This window comes from Colossoma macropomum, unplaced genomic scaffold (assembly GCF_904425465.1).
Source record: "Colossoma macropomum unplaced genomic scaffold, Colossoma_macropomum, whole genome shotgun sequence".
Classification (NCBI taxonomy): Eukaryota; Metazoa; Chordata; class Actinopteri; order Characiformes; family Serrasalmidae; genus Colossoma; species Colossoma macropomum.
The window spans coordinates 161,371-176,950 of record NW_023495395.1 but is presented as its reverse complement, the minus strand read 5'-3'; the positions used below and the strand labels follow the sequence as shown (position 1 = coordinate 176,950).

Here is a 15,580-nt window from a genome sequence, read left to right as displayed (position 1 = left end):
GAAATGGAAAAGAGAAAGATTCAAGACGAACATCGATAATTTGGAGATGAACAGACTTATTTGCATTCATTATCACGCAGCTGGTTTTCTAATACGTTTAATTTGCAACAACTCGCAAAGCTGAAGTCGCTTCTCATTCACCAGCTTCTCGTTCAGATTTTCCCGTTCCACCTTAAATGGCACAGCAGTACATTCTGGCACCTCGGGCACCATTTAAGGTGGAACAGGACAATTCGAACGAGAAGCTGGCGAATGAGAAGCGACTTCAGCCTCGTAAAAAGACGACCGTTGAGAGACATTTTATAAGAAACTCATGGAAAAGTTTCCTGAGATGTGAGAGACGTGACTGACCTAAAGCTTAAAGCAGAGCAAAATAAGTCTGTGTTTTCGTTTATATTAAATGTGTTAGCCTGTACTACTACATCAGCACATACTGAGACTTATTTACAGCCAAGATTGTAAAACGGACATAAGTGTTGCGGCTCCCAAGGTGGTTTCATTTTTGTTGAAAGGAAAAATGGCTCTTCTTACTATTTCGATAGCCGACCCCTGAGCTAAGCCTGCTAGTAAGGGGTGATCAGCGCGTGAGGCCAGTGCATGCCTGTTTGCTCAAACTGTCTGCGGCTCAGTCAGGATTGCACAATCGCCACTAGCCATTAACGGCCGCGTTCTATGGTTCAGATTTTGCACAGATTGCCTGAAGTCTGTAGCAAAAATGTAGCAAAAATTATCGCTAAAGCTGCACAAAATTTTGTAGGTGCTACAGCTTTTAGCTACATTTCATAAAACTGTAGCGGCTACAGTTATTAGCTACAAAAATTTGTCGTTAACTACAAAAAGTAGTGAGCTACTTAGCTACTCCCCCATCCCTGGTAGGTACATTTTCCACTTGATTTACTGAATTTTGAGTAACTTACTGCAGCCAGTTTTGCATGAATTTTTCTTCAGTTTTTAAAAGCAGACATAGATTTTCTTAAAGTCACAAAAGACACGTGGCTAAGAGCAGACGTAGGATTTAGGTATTTGCAGACCTCTCTGGAGGAAATGATTCATTGCACACAACTTGAAAAAGAATATATTTTTTAACATCAGGTGTTTTGGACCCAAATCTGGTGAATCTAATCATGGAAAGCACATTGAAAGAGTATTCAAAGAGAACTGAGTCAAAACTTGGTGAAGGATATGTTTGTTGAGGAAGTGAATGATCTACTACTGTCATCACATCCTCATCAGCATAACATTAATTTTGCATTTGAGACCTAAACATTGAGCTGGTCTTTCTTTTTGAGCTTGTGTTTTTGACAATAATACATAAAAATGTATGTCGTGTTCCACAAACCCTCTCCTGCTACTTCTTTCAATTTTGATTAACCAACCTTACAAAGTGCAGCTTTAATGATAGAAATGAAGTGAGAAAGTCGCCACACTCACCTGATACAGTCAGTGTAACAGCTTCACTGGTGTGTGTGTATATTCGGCCTGTTGACTGTGTTCCCTTACAGGTATAAACACCTGCATGAGACTGATCAACATTAGAGATTTCATATTTCTTCCTTTGAGCATCTCTGAGAAGATTATTATTCTTATACCATTCATAATTCCAGTAATCTCCACTTTCTATTTCACATGTCAGAGTGACTCTCTCTCTGATGAACACATGATCAGCTGGCTGGACTTTCACTGTAGCTTTTGGTCTCTCTGTTCAAAGATGATAAACACTTTTAAATCTCATACACTCTCTCTGAACATGCATGACAGTATTCAAAAACATTCACTCTCTGTTGGTTTACAGAGAATATTTTATTCCAGATGTGTTTTTATGTTGATCACTACTCTTCTGCATCTTCCACTTCCCATCTGTCTACTAACTATTCCCATCAGCTGATGTTACCAGTGTCCATGAGATGAGCTACATGAACTAATACAGTGGGCTGGATGAAGGTTTTTGTGCTGTATTCAGATGGAATTTGTATGCATTATTTTCGTGTGTTATGAATGAAACTGGCAATTGAGCCTAAACACACAGTATTTGGGCAGTAGATCGAGCAAGATGTGTGTCTCCTTCATGCATATGTATTTGAGGGACAGTCAGGGCTCCAGACTGCGACTAAAATGATCGAAATTGCGACCACAATTATTAATTTTGCGAGTAATATAAATAATTAACTCGCCAGTGGCGACAGGCAGCAACTTTAGATTAGTTTTTTATCGGTAACTGCTTACTTATTAGTGTTTTCTCTTTATTTATTGCTCTTTTGTTGTTTTTTTTTAAATCATTTTTATCGCAGTGCGAAACCGATAGGCTGTAGCGTCCAATCACATGGACGAGTCCGCCTATCAAAAAACGCGCGCCCTCACGGGATTTCAACCAGTGGCAAAATGTAGCCAACGGATGACCCGAGCTGAGCTTTTTGCAGTGAACGTTGACGGGTAGAAAATGGCGAAGCGAAAAATATCAGATTTTACACACAATCTACGTCTCTGTCAGACCTTAAGAGGTTGTCTGCTCAACCGCAGTCTGACTCAAGACCAGTGAACGAGTGAAAGACACACACGAAGATGTACTTGAACAACTGTCCACCTCAAGCACGTCATGCAGAAGTACAACCACAGAAAGACATTTCAGAACTTCTTGGCTTCAGGAATTTCCGTGGCTCAGGTCCGATAACATAAAGCAGACTATGTACTGCGAATTCTGTTCGAAAGCAGGCGAAGATAAAGCTGGGAAAACTGATTTCTTAACAGGAATGAATCATTTCAATAAAGAGAGTGAAAAACATGGCGAGAGTCGAAGGCATAAAAATTCATGTGATTTCATTGCAAAGCGCGTTCCTGAGGAAACTCCCTTAGCCCACACAGTGTCTCGTGCATGCGGAAAAACAGCCGAGAAAGAATTCAGAGAGCTTAAAATGAAATTCAGCGCAGTCTACATGACAGTATTTGAGGAACTACCCTTCACCAAATTCACCTCACAAATCCTGTTAATGAAAAAAAACTGGATGTGTTGAAGACATATGATGATGACACAGCTTGTGCTGAGTTCATAGGATGCATTGCAGACAAAATCAAAGGACAGATCACGAAAGAAGCCCTAAGGCTAATTATATCTCTGTAATCGCTGACTGCAGTACAGATGTGTCCGGCAGGGATAATGTTATTGCTTATTGCAGACACGTTTCTGGAGGTGTACCAGTAAACCGGCTTGTTGGTTTGGCTGAGCTTGAGTGCTGTCATGCACAGAAAATACTGAGCACAATTAAAAGCCTGTTTAATGATGCTGACCAAACGAATCCTAACGGGTGGCAAAACAAAGTCAGTGCCTTGATGGGGCCAGTGTTAACATGGGTGCCACAGGTGGAACAGGTACACTCTTTAGAAGTGAGATAGGAAAACATGTTCTGTCATTTCACTGTTTGATAAATACTTATCATAAAAATGATAAATACTTTAAAACTTATTCTCTCTCTCTGAACATGCAGGACAGTATTCAACAACATTCACTCTCGTTAGTTTACAGAGAGAGTTTTATTACAGATGTGTTTTATATTGATCACTACTGCTCTTCTGCATCTTCTATTTTCTGGTTGTGAACAAACTAACGTTTCAGGCAAAAGCCAACTATTGCCATCAACTGATGCTTCTAGTGTTAATAAGATGAACTACATGAACTCAATGAAACTTCAAAAATAAATTTTAAAGAGAATTTTGATGATCATCGTCTGTTAGGTCTTAAGTTTGTGAAGTTAGGTGATATTTTCATAGCAGTAATGCACGTCTGCACGTTTAACTGTTAAAGCTACACTATGTCATTTTTGTGGATTTGGACCTCTTTAGTGAAAACGTGTAATTAAACACAACATGCAGAACATTTTGTAACATTAGTTGTGCTATGAACCTCCTGAGTAAATGAATCTGATGACTGTGAGCTCATTGAAAGAGCATTCAAGGAGAACTCAGTCAGAACTTGAAGAAGCACATATCTTCTGAGGATGTGAGTGAATAATCTACTGTTGTCCTCACATTATCATTAGTATAATGATATTTTTGCATTTAAGACCTAAATATCAGCAGGACCTTCTTTTTGAGACTGTCTGTGTGACGTTAATACTTGTAAGCTGTAAGATGTGGTCTGAAAAACCCTGTAAAAAACTTTCTGATCCCCTCTGGCTGTTAAACTACTTTAGGCTTTACCGGGTGACTCGCTGAAGTGCACAAACACCATTTTAGAGTTTTTTTCTGCTACTTCTTTCAGTTTTAATAAAAAAATGTATACCTTGCAGCTTTATCAATTTAAATTATGTAAGAAAGACAACACTCACCTGATACAGTCAGTGTTACAGCTTCACTGGGGAGTGTGTATGTTTGGCTTGTCTTTTGTCTTCCCTTACAGGTATAAACACCTGCATGAGACTGATCAACATTAGAGATTTCATATTCCTTCCTTTGAGCATCTCTGAGAAGATTATTATTCTTATACCATTCATAATTCCAGTCATCTCCACTTTCTATTTCACATGTCAGAGTGACTCTCTCTCTGATGAACACATGATCAGCTGGCTGGACTTTCACTGTAGCTGTTGGTCTCTCTGTTCAAAGATGACAAATAATTGTGAAATGTTTAAGCATCATTCTGCTGAACTGAGAGTTGAAAACCCATTTTGGACCTGGACTTTAGACTAAAATCCTTTTGCTTTTAGTGAAACTATAAAACAGTGCTAGCCAGTACATGACTGTCGAACATAGCTTTGAGTAGCTGTGCACACATAAGATCATAATATTTTTCATGAAAAGTCTAAAAAGTTTACTTAATTGCAGAAAAGATGTGTTTCAGTACTGACAATTCTTAATGTTACACACTGATTTTCAGACTCTGGAACACATTTACTTCAAAACAATGAGATCTAACTGCTCTCTCTGTGGTCATGAGGGACAGAGATGCAGCCTCACTTCCTGCTCTAAAATGTAGGTTTGTGGCTAAAATAAGGCTCCGCCTACAGACTAAAACTCTGTGTTTCTGTAGTGACCTGAAAACTTGGGGCAGCATTTTCATTAATAAAGTTGTTGTCACATTAAAACAAATCAAAAGGATCTTTTAAATTAAAGAAAAAAAAATTAAGTATTATTTTCACAAATGTAAATTAGGGGTTAGTGTTTGGTTCAGACACCTCTCAATAGAAAATATCCTATAAATGATTCTATTTTATTAATTTTTTTTTCTTTTCATCATCATTCTAAAATCATGTAATTTGTCTAAAACGAAACAGAAAATGTGACATACCTACTACTGTGATCCTGATGGAATCACTCTGTTGTGTTAAATAGTCTCCCCTGCGCGCTGCACACCTGTACTCTCCTCCTTCTTTAAGCAGCGTTACGGTTAGTGTTTTTAATTCATGTTGTAAATACTGAGAGTTTTTCATCCATAAAAACTTCTCTCCAGTAGACTGCAGCATCTCACAGCTCAGAGTAACTGTGTCTGGGCTCTGAGGCTCCACCTTCACAGTTGGTTTCTGTTGTGCTGTTGATATAAAATGATGAGGTCAGCAGAGCTGCTTTACTCTTTATAATATAAGAAGTAGATTATCATCCTAATCACATGATTTGAGACTGATGAGTTTAATGTTTCTATGTTCTATGAATGTGTTTGCTCAGTCAGGCTGCACTTTAACCTCTGACTGTCTCTTCTTTATGAACCCTTTATCATCTATTTATGCATTGGCAACATTAGCTTGAATTACAGTTTGCACGTTTTAAATATTAATGTGTCTGAGCACTTGTGATTTTACTTATTTGGAACACTTGTCTACACATTCATAACCAGGACTGACATTTATTGAGGTTCATATTGCAGAAATATGATCTACTTCACACACTGAGTAAACCACACTGCCAAATATGTGCAGAACAGAAGTGCTGTTTTCTAAACTCCTTTATGTTCATTACTGCTTTATGTACCTATTTCATCTGTTTGTTTCCTTCCATTCTTTCATAAACTGCTTTAATTCCAGTTTGACTGTTTATTTTATTTAGTTAATTATTGAACTATTTATTTAATCATTTATTTTCATCTGAAAGCACATGTTGAATCTATATACTGAACCAGTGGACAGTTTCACATTGGTTTCATTTAGATAATTTTATTTATTATTATTCATAACAATAAATAGAACTGCTTAACCACCAAATATTTAAAATCAGTCAGTTGGCTGTTAAACTGAAATGACTGATGTTGACTCCAGGTGATAATCAACAGTCGAAATCCTTATCGGCCCAAGTTAAACCTTAATTAAATAAAATATTTTATTGGTTAAAATTAGTTAATTAGAATGGCAAAATATAATATAGTTTGACTAGTTAAATTATATGAAATATTAGTTTAATGATCCTGCAGGGGGGATAAGGGGCAGATTTGGTTTATATTCTGTTGGTTTTAGGTGGTGATTGAGAATAAGTTTTAGAGAAGAAGAACAGAGAATCTCACCATCATTTACTTCCAAATGTTACAATGAAAAGTTGGACAAAACTATAATATAATCACAATATGTAATACTTTTAGGCTATATATTATTAATGTTCTATTTTACAAAATATTTTATAATATCAATTATTAATATATATCATGTGTAATTAATAATAATAAATGTAAATAAAATCAAGTACGCATTGACTTCAGTTTTTGTCGTCTTTTATTCTTTGTAATTTTTATTCTAAAAAAAACAAACTTCTGGTCTCAGTCTTGGCTTCATCTCAACTACTACAAAGTCTTGGTCTTGACTCAGACTCACCTCTAATAATCTTGAATATAACACTAGTGTGTTATTTGAGATGGAGCCAAAACATTTTTTGAGGCGTTTTTGGGTGTGCATTTATTGAGATGAGATTGGTGACAGTCTAAGTTCAGTGTTTGTTAGCAACGTTAGCCTAGCATCTCCCATTGTAAAATAAAGAAGCAAACTTTAGATACCAAACATGTCTTGGCTATCGCCTGCATCTGGAGTAAGTGATGAATCATGTTAATATGATTGATCGCCAAACTGTTCAATTAAGACGAAATATACCTATAGAATTAGGAAATGTCTAATATCTGTTTTACTGGAAGGTTTTTAATAATATAACATTTCAAGTGTCCACAAAATTTTCATATTTGATTTCTTCAACGAATAAAGTAATATTTTATTTAAGAAAATAAATAAATGTTTGTGATAAAATCTCTTTTCTCTGTCTCTCAGTAACGACAACGGCAGACATGTTAGTGCCAAAAATAATCCAGCTTTAACCAGCGCACACTCAGTATTTACTATCAGCCTTAGTGAATCTGAATTAGTACTTCATAATAATAATTATCTCCTTCCAGTATTTTGTGCTTTCTGATGAAAACTCCTTTAATTGCATGTGAAATGAGGGAAAAGTGCAAAATAGTAATGACTGTCCTTTTCATCTCATTATAGGTGCGTTTGTCCTTTTTCATAAATCACAACAGCAAAATAAGGTTGGTGATGGTACAAAATGTTCATAACTCTTCCCCTAAGTTGATTTCTTTGTTACCACATGAATAATTTTTTTTTAGATTGTTCTGACGAGCCTTTTTTTACGGTGTAGTTAAATCAAAGAAGCATTTCAAAGTAGGCTACACTCTGCCAACACATCATAGAGCTGTTTCTACATCATATTTGAAGTTATGTGGGGAAAAAACAAACCTTCAGAAACTACCAAGGTCCAGACCTCAGTGTTCTCATAGCTAACTGTGGTATTACTTGTGTATTAAATGTGAAGAATAAGATGTGTATGCAGGTGTACATGAGAGCTAATTAACTAATCCAGTAGATGTTCATGTAATGATTCACCTGGAGTTTGTTCACAGTGGATGAGCACAATCAGCCCTAAAGTAGGAGAGAAACAGAGAACATGATGCATTATTGTGAAGTATTAGATTATTTTACAAGAATAATGAATAATGAACAGTTAAAATCACAAGTCTGTTTATCAGAAGAGCAAGTCAACTAAACTATCATATCTGACCTTAAACCAGTCTGGGCAAGAGTGGCGCTCAACCTAACGCTGGGCAAAATGTAACAATTTCAAACCTGGTTAAACAGACTCTGCAGTTTGCTGAAAGCACATGATTCAGCCTTCAAATCTGGCAACAGTGAAGAACTTAAAGCTGTCAGACACAACCTAAAGGCTGGAATCAGGGCTGTAAAACACAGGTATGGCAAACAAACTGTAGCCTATTTCACTGCCAGCTCAGATCCCCAAGACATATGGCAAGGAATCCAAGCAATCATTGACTATAACAGCAAAGTCAGTAACTCAGCGACCACAGACGCTTCCTTCCCTGCTGAACTGAAGACTTTCTATACCTGTTCTATCACTGCTCAGGCTCAGCTACCAACTACCACTGCCCTGACCCCCTCCACAGAGGAGTGAGCACTCATACTAGCTATAGATAAGGTCAGAAGAGCAATGAAGTGCTTCAAGAGACTGATCTTAGCTCATATAAAGAGCAGTCTTACTAGTAGTCACACATTGTGCAACTGGATTATGGACCTCCTTACCTGCAGACCACAGTCTGTTAAGATGACAACATATATACTCCTCCCTCACATTCAGCACAGGACAAGCGCGCAGCTTTGACCCATGCTCTACGTGCTGTACACCCATGACTGCATCGCAAAAAAACAGTTCCAATGCCCTCAGATTTGCCCATGACACAACACTAATTGGCAACATCAACAATGATGTATAGGGAGGAAGTGAAGCTCCTTACAGAGTGGTGCACCATCAACAACCTCTCCCTCAGTGTTAGCAAAACCAAGGAGTTCCTCAGTGTCCATGTAGTCACATAATACCTGGTCAGTCAACACATCACACATTGTCTAAAAGGCCCAACTTCACCTCCACTTCCTCTGAAGGATGAGGAGAGTCAACCTGCTACAACAGTTCCTCTGCAACGTCTACAGGTCCACTGTAAAGAGCATCCTGACTGGGCATAAGACACTGCAGAAGGTGGTGAAAACTGCCCAGCACTTCACTGCAGCAGCCCTCCCACCCATACTTGTTGGGCATCTACAACGTGATCCAGCAACATATCAACTGAGCCCACACACCCCACCCTCCCTGTTTCAACCTCTGCCAATCTCTGTAATTTTTTTAGGTAGATCTGACGAGACACTTTTTACAGTGTGTAAACATGTCACTTTTAACTGGAACGCTCTAAGACATTTAAACTGTATACTTTCTATACTTGAATGTTCATGCTGTAAGCTGTATGCGTGAACATTAAGCTGCTAATGCTCATTTTCCTGCACTGTACACTTTGAATATAATGTGATGCTCTTTACAAACACTTATAATTTGCACATCTGACCTGGTTTACCTCAACATACTGTACACGTCAAATTAAATACACCTTAACTGTAAATTGCTCAAAGACTACATAGTTATTATAGTTTATTTATTATATTATAGTAACTATAGTTTTTAGTTTAAGTTCTACCTCTACTTTCTGACATAGTTACACTGTAAAAAATCGCTCGTCAGATCTACCTAAAAAAATTGCTTCATGTAGTCACAAGCAATTGAACTAGTTTTATTCAGCTTAAAAAAACTACACTGACTGAAAGAATCGTTCATTCAATGTATTTTTTTAGGATGAATAAAACTAGTTAATTGACTTGTTACCACATGAAGTAATTTTTTTAGGTGGACCTGATGAGCCATTTTTTACAGTGTATTATCCTTCTGTTCTATTTTATTCTATTCTATTCTATTATCTTTGAATTATTGTGCTTTTTATTATCTGTTTTTTAGTCATGCACTGGAGAAACAGCCTGACAGTGTTTTGTTACCCTATAAGAAATGGCTCATCAGATCAATCTAAAAATGACTTCATGTGGTAACAAGTAACTGATTTAGTTTTATTCTTTTTTTTTAAGTTTGAGGAACTGATTTTAATTCAAGTATAACATGCTGTTGGTCACTTTTCATATTCCGACAACTACATCATCTACTAATTTTGACTGCAGTCTCACAGATATTTCTCAACACAAATGGTACTGCACTGTAAAAAAATTACTTAATGTGGTGACAAGCAATTGAACAAATTTTATTCAACTAAAAAAAACTACATTGATTTAAAGAATCGTTAAATGTATTTATTTAGATTGAATAAAACTAGTTAATTCACTTGTTACAACATGAAGTAATTTTTAAGTAGATCTGACGAGCCACTTTTTACAGTGTTAATAAATATTTAATATTTAAAATATTTAAATACTCTGACATATGATATTAATAATTCTTTTTTAAAACTGAATAGTCATGAAATTCGCATCTGCCCTGTAGAAAGTGGCTCGTCAGATCTACTTAAGAAATTACTTCATGTGGTAACAAGTAAATTAACAAGTTTTATTCAATCTAAATAAATACTTTAGAAGGAACGATTCTTTCAATATTTTTTTGAGTTGAGTAAAATTAGTTCAATTACCTGTCACCACATGAGGTAAGTAGATCTGACAAGCCACTTTTTACATTGTAGGGTGGGTACAGCAAAATAAAGTGGGACATCAGGTAAAGTGGACTACATTCACCTAATGCTCTATTGCTTTATAAGTGAAAGGAGTCAATCAAATGTAACTTTGATAAATAATTAATGTAAAGGTACTTATTCAGCATTTGTTTTTAATTTTTTTTTATTTTTTAATTTTGATCAAAAATTACCCAAATTCATAAAGATATCAGATTTCTGTTAGAATTTACATGTCAAAAAATGGCATATCTGATTAGACCAGGGTCTCCTGAAAATAACAGCATATGGCATGTGAGACTGTCACATGTAATTAATTTATAATTGCAATTGTAATTGTAATTGACCCAAAATACCAAAAAAAATAAAAAAAATGTAGGTGTCTAAGGGTTAAATTATTTTAGACTTTATATAATAATTACACTAACTTAATACAATTAAGTTACTGTAATTTATGGGAATCATGTCACAGTAACTTAAATCCACTAAGTTTTAACAAATTCTGCCATATAAGTTGACCTAACTCAATTATTTCTATAACCCCAATTCCAGAAAAGTTGGGATGCTGTGTACAATGTAAACACATTTAAATAAAAACAGAATACAATGAGTTGCAAATCTCATAGACCCATATTTTATTCACAATGGAACATAGAACACACATCAGATGTTGAAAGTTAGAGATTTTACCACTTCATGAAAAATATTAACTCATTTAAAACTTGTGGCAGCAACACATCTCACAAAAGTGAATAAAATATGGGTCTGTGAGATGCCCATTCATTGCATCAATCATTGCATTCTGTTTTTATTTACATTTATTTACATTTTACACAGTGTCCCAACTTTTTTGGAATTGGGGTTGTACTTAACAGGCTATGTAACTATAGTTATAACCATAGACTAACTGTTCTGTTCTTTAAAAACACGTACCTTCCTGTAGAGCACGTGACGTTAGCACATCTCAAAGGATGTGGCTTGGCTGTCATCTGACATGGCTGATATAAAACATAACATAGCTGCAGAAGAAAGGCTTGAAAATTTCTACCCACTCCCACAGCTAGAACTAGAGAAGATTATCTCCTCTGCAAATTGTACAACCTGCACACTTGATGCAATCCCCTCAAAATTACTCAAAGAAGTGCTACCAGTTATCATTAATCCTCTTTTAACTATAGTAAACTCGTCCCTTAGCCTGGGCCATGTACCCAGAGCTTTTAAACTAGCAGTTATTAAGCCTCTGATCAAGAAACCAAACCTTGACGCTAGTGTATTGTCTAATTACAGGCCTATATCTAACCTGCCATTTATATCTAAGATCTTAGAAAAAGCCGTAGCCCAACAACTTAGTTCATATCTACATAAGAACCACATATTTGAGAAATTCCAATCTGGATTCAGGCCACATCACAGCACTGAGACAGCTCTAGTTAAGATAACAAATGATCTTCTTCTTGCCTCTGATCAAGGCTACATATCCCTGTTGGTGCTACTTGACCTCAGTGCAGCTTTCGATACGATAGACCACAATATTCTCCTAGAAAGGTTAGAAAACATGGTTGGAATCACAGGGACAGCCCTATCGTGGTTCAAATCTTACGTTATTAGTTCGTACAGGTAAATGACTTATCTTCCAATTATTCACAAGTAAGATCTGGAATTCCGCAAGGCTCTATTTTAGGACCATTATTATTTACATTATACATGTTGCCGTTAGGCACAGTTATAAGCAGCCATGGCATTAACTTTCACTGTTACGCAGACGATACGCAATTATACATATCAGCCAAGCCTGATGACAAATACAGGCTAAAGAAAATAGAGGACTGTGTAAAAGATGTGAAGGGTTGGATGTCGCGTAACTTCCTCCTCCTAAACAGTAACAAAACAGAGGTTCTCCTTCTGGGTCCAAAAGTGGCAAGAAATAAATTATCAGATTTAACTTTAAATCTCGCTGACTTTCCAGTTATACCAGGTTCAGCAGCAAAAAATCTTGGTGTAATACTCGATCCAGATTTATCATTCGATCAACACATAGGCAGCATCACTAGGACAGCTTTTGTACAGCTTCGCAATATCGCCAGAATAAGAAATGCCTCATCACTGCGTGATGCAGAAACATTAGTACATGCCTTTATTACCACAAGGCTAGATTACTGTAATGCACTACTATCAGGATGCACCAGCAGGAATTTAAGTAAATTCAACTTGTTCAAAATGCTGCAGCCAGGGTTCTCACTAAAACTAGAAAATTTGATCATATCAGTCCAGTTCTATCATCACTCCATTGGCTGCCTGTTAAATTCCGTATTGATTACAAAATTCTTTTATTGACGTATAAAGCCCTACATGGGCTCGCTCCTGAGTACCTGCAAGACCTTATTTCCCATTACGAGCCACCACGATTACTCAGATCACAGAGTGCTGGCTTTTTAATAGTTCCCAGAATTCAGAAGGTTTCATCTGGGGGAAGAGCCTTTTCTTATAAAGCCCCCAAACTCTGGAATGATCTTCCAGAAAATGTTCGGGACTCAGACTCAGTCGCAATATTCAAATCTAGGCTGAAAACTCACTTGTTTAGTTTAGCTTTTGGTAGCTAATGTTTCCCCTTAGATAAAGGCAGCAGATCCAGGGGTCCATGGACACAGGGAATTATAGTAAACTGAGACGCTGGTGCTGTCGTCCCACCGCTCGCACGCGAACACTCAGGTTTGTGGAAGGTGGAGCGGAGGGATGCCAAATTGTTTCAGGGTGCTCCCGTGTCTGTGTGCCCTTTTGGTTCTCTCCTTTTAGTTAAGCTGTTATAGTCAGATCTGCCGGAGTCATTAGCCACACTCTGGAAATGTTTTACATAGTACTATACATACACCCATACAGAACTAAACTAACTCCATTTCCCTACCTTTCCTCTGAGAAAACGACTGCCCACCTGTCCGGCCGGACACTGCTGGATGATTGTTTGTAGAGCTCTCCGGCTACCCGCTTCAGACCAGTTACCCACAACCCAGTCACCACCACCTGCCTTGGACTGGCTGCCCACTCTACGCTGAAGTCTCCTAACTATTACTACCTCCTAACTATTACTACCTCCTAACTATTACTACTACTACTACTATTAATATTAGTAGAATAATAATTTTGTACGTAGTTTGACCAGAGGAGGATGGGTCCCCCCATGTGAGCCTTGGTTCCTCCCAAGGTTTCTTCCTCAGCTCTGAGGGAGTTTTTCCTTGCCACTGTCGCCCCTGGCTTGCTCACCTGGAGGATTTACATTTCATGTTGAAACTTTGTTTTAAACAGATTTCTGTGAAGCTGCTTTGTGACAACATCAGTTGTAAAAAGTGCTATACAAATAAATTTGATTTGATTTGATTTGATGTGTTTGGCTACTACAGTGGAGGTAATTGAGTATTTCACTCAATATGCAGTGAATCCTTTACACACTAACATGACAATATCTACTTAATATTATATTACAACATACTTTAATTAAGGAAAACAACATCAAACAATTTAAATCAATTCTGCTCTAAACCAACTTCTAAAGTTCAACATGGTTCTCAAGATTTAACACTGTGTGCAAAATCAGTGTTCACTGAGATTAGAGGGACTATAGCAAACAGGCAGACACCCAGGGGAAAGTACACTGAAGAGAACTACAACACACAGATGTTAGATTAAACAAGTTGGAAAGACAAACCCAACATGCAAACATACAGAGCCAAGAGAAATACTAGAGTTTTACTGACAAATATTAGGTAAAGCTGACAAGTCTTAACAGACAATACTGTTAATAAAAACAGAATGCAATGATACGTGTAACAGGACAGAATCAGTCAGATGCTCACGGTACAATAATCAAAAGAGACTTTGCTGTTTAGAGGATTTTCCAAAGACATGTTCAAAAAACAGGCATAGGCATACACACATATATATATATATATATATATATATATATATATATATATATGTGTGTGTGTGTGCGTGTGTGTGTGTAAAAAAATGTAAATCAATAAAGTACAAAAAGTTTAACATGGTGTGTATCTGTCTATGACCTACAAACTAAATCTAGCTTTAAAGGAAAGAAGTGATTCTTAATGTGGTTTTACTGGTCTATCTTTGTACTTTGTACATCGTTTTATGCAATATAACTAGCCTGATACTTCCAGGATACTTTACTCTCATGCTTAAACTTATGATATTACAGTGAAATATAGTGTGAGTTTTGTTGGCCAGTTTTGGGGGGCTTTAGGCCTCATTCAAAGTATATAATACACAGTCTGAATCAGTAAGTATTAACAGAGTGAAAATATCTACCTATAGCTAACAACACCTTACTAAACACAGGCAGGGAGACGGAGAGAAAAAAGCTGGAGGAGACTGAAAGAGCTGAAGAAGCAGGTCTGATAAAGGTTAGTGTGTGCCAAGTAAAGGCTTAGCCCCCCTATCCATAAAGCTCTAGTGATGCCCCGTATACTGGACAAGATGTACAAACAAAATGCAGATTCCTGGGCTACAAAAACTCAACAGGGTTTCATTCTTCACAACTTCCACATTTGTACCTCACACTTACCTGTTAATAGCTAGAACTAACAGGACTGTTGAAGAATCACTCATCCCTCTGTTATCAGATAGATTAATGCTATTCTTCTGTATATAATAATTACAGTGAAAACAATAAACATTGAAATCTAATTAACAACAGCAATATAAAGAGAATCTCTACTCACAGATCATCAGAGAGAGCAGACTGAGCTCCATACTGCCCCAGTAATGACTGACTGAACAATGACCTAAACACTTCCTTTTTACTCATAGACAAAGCACATGAGAGAGAGAGAGAGAGAGAGACAGCGAGAGAGAGAGAGAGACAGCGAGAGAGAGAAGAGAGAGAGAGAGAGAGACATGGCGACAGAGAGAGAGCGAGATCAACAGAGAGAGAGAGAGTCTGTGCACACAGCCCTTTTCCTGTAGCTTTATAGCTTTTAGCTTGATTTAAATTTTTCTCAAATCTGATTTTGGTAAATGATCAAGTCACTCGTCTTTAGGATTATT

At 37.0% G+C, this 15,580-nt stretch overlaps 2 long non-coding RNA genes across 2 annotated transcripts in view; both read right to left on the bottom strand.

Moving 5' to 3' along the window:
- Positions 1–1,654: 1,654 nt before the first annotated feature.
- LOC118802032 overlaps positions 1,655–15,580 on the bottom strand; it is a 28,211-nt gene continuing 14,285 nt past the window's right edge. The window contains exons 2-3 of the long non-coding RNA XR_005006612.1: positions 4,320–4,586; positions 1,655–1,698 (exon numbers count right to left, since the gene is read on the bottom strand). This is a non-coding gene — a long non-coding RNA (uncharacterized LOC118802032). The remainder of the gene's footprint in view (positions 1,699–4,319; positions 4,587–15,580) is intronic.
- Positions 5,364–15,296, bottom strand: LOC118802033. The gene is made up of 3 exons (XR_005006613.1): positions 15,256–15,296; positions 7,845–7,880; positions 5,364–5,518 (listed from the first exon to the last, which is right to left on the bottom strand). It is a non-coding gene; the product is annotated as an uncharacterized LOC118802033 (long non-coding RNA).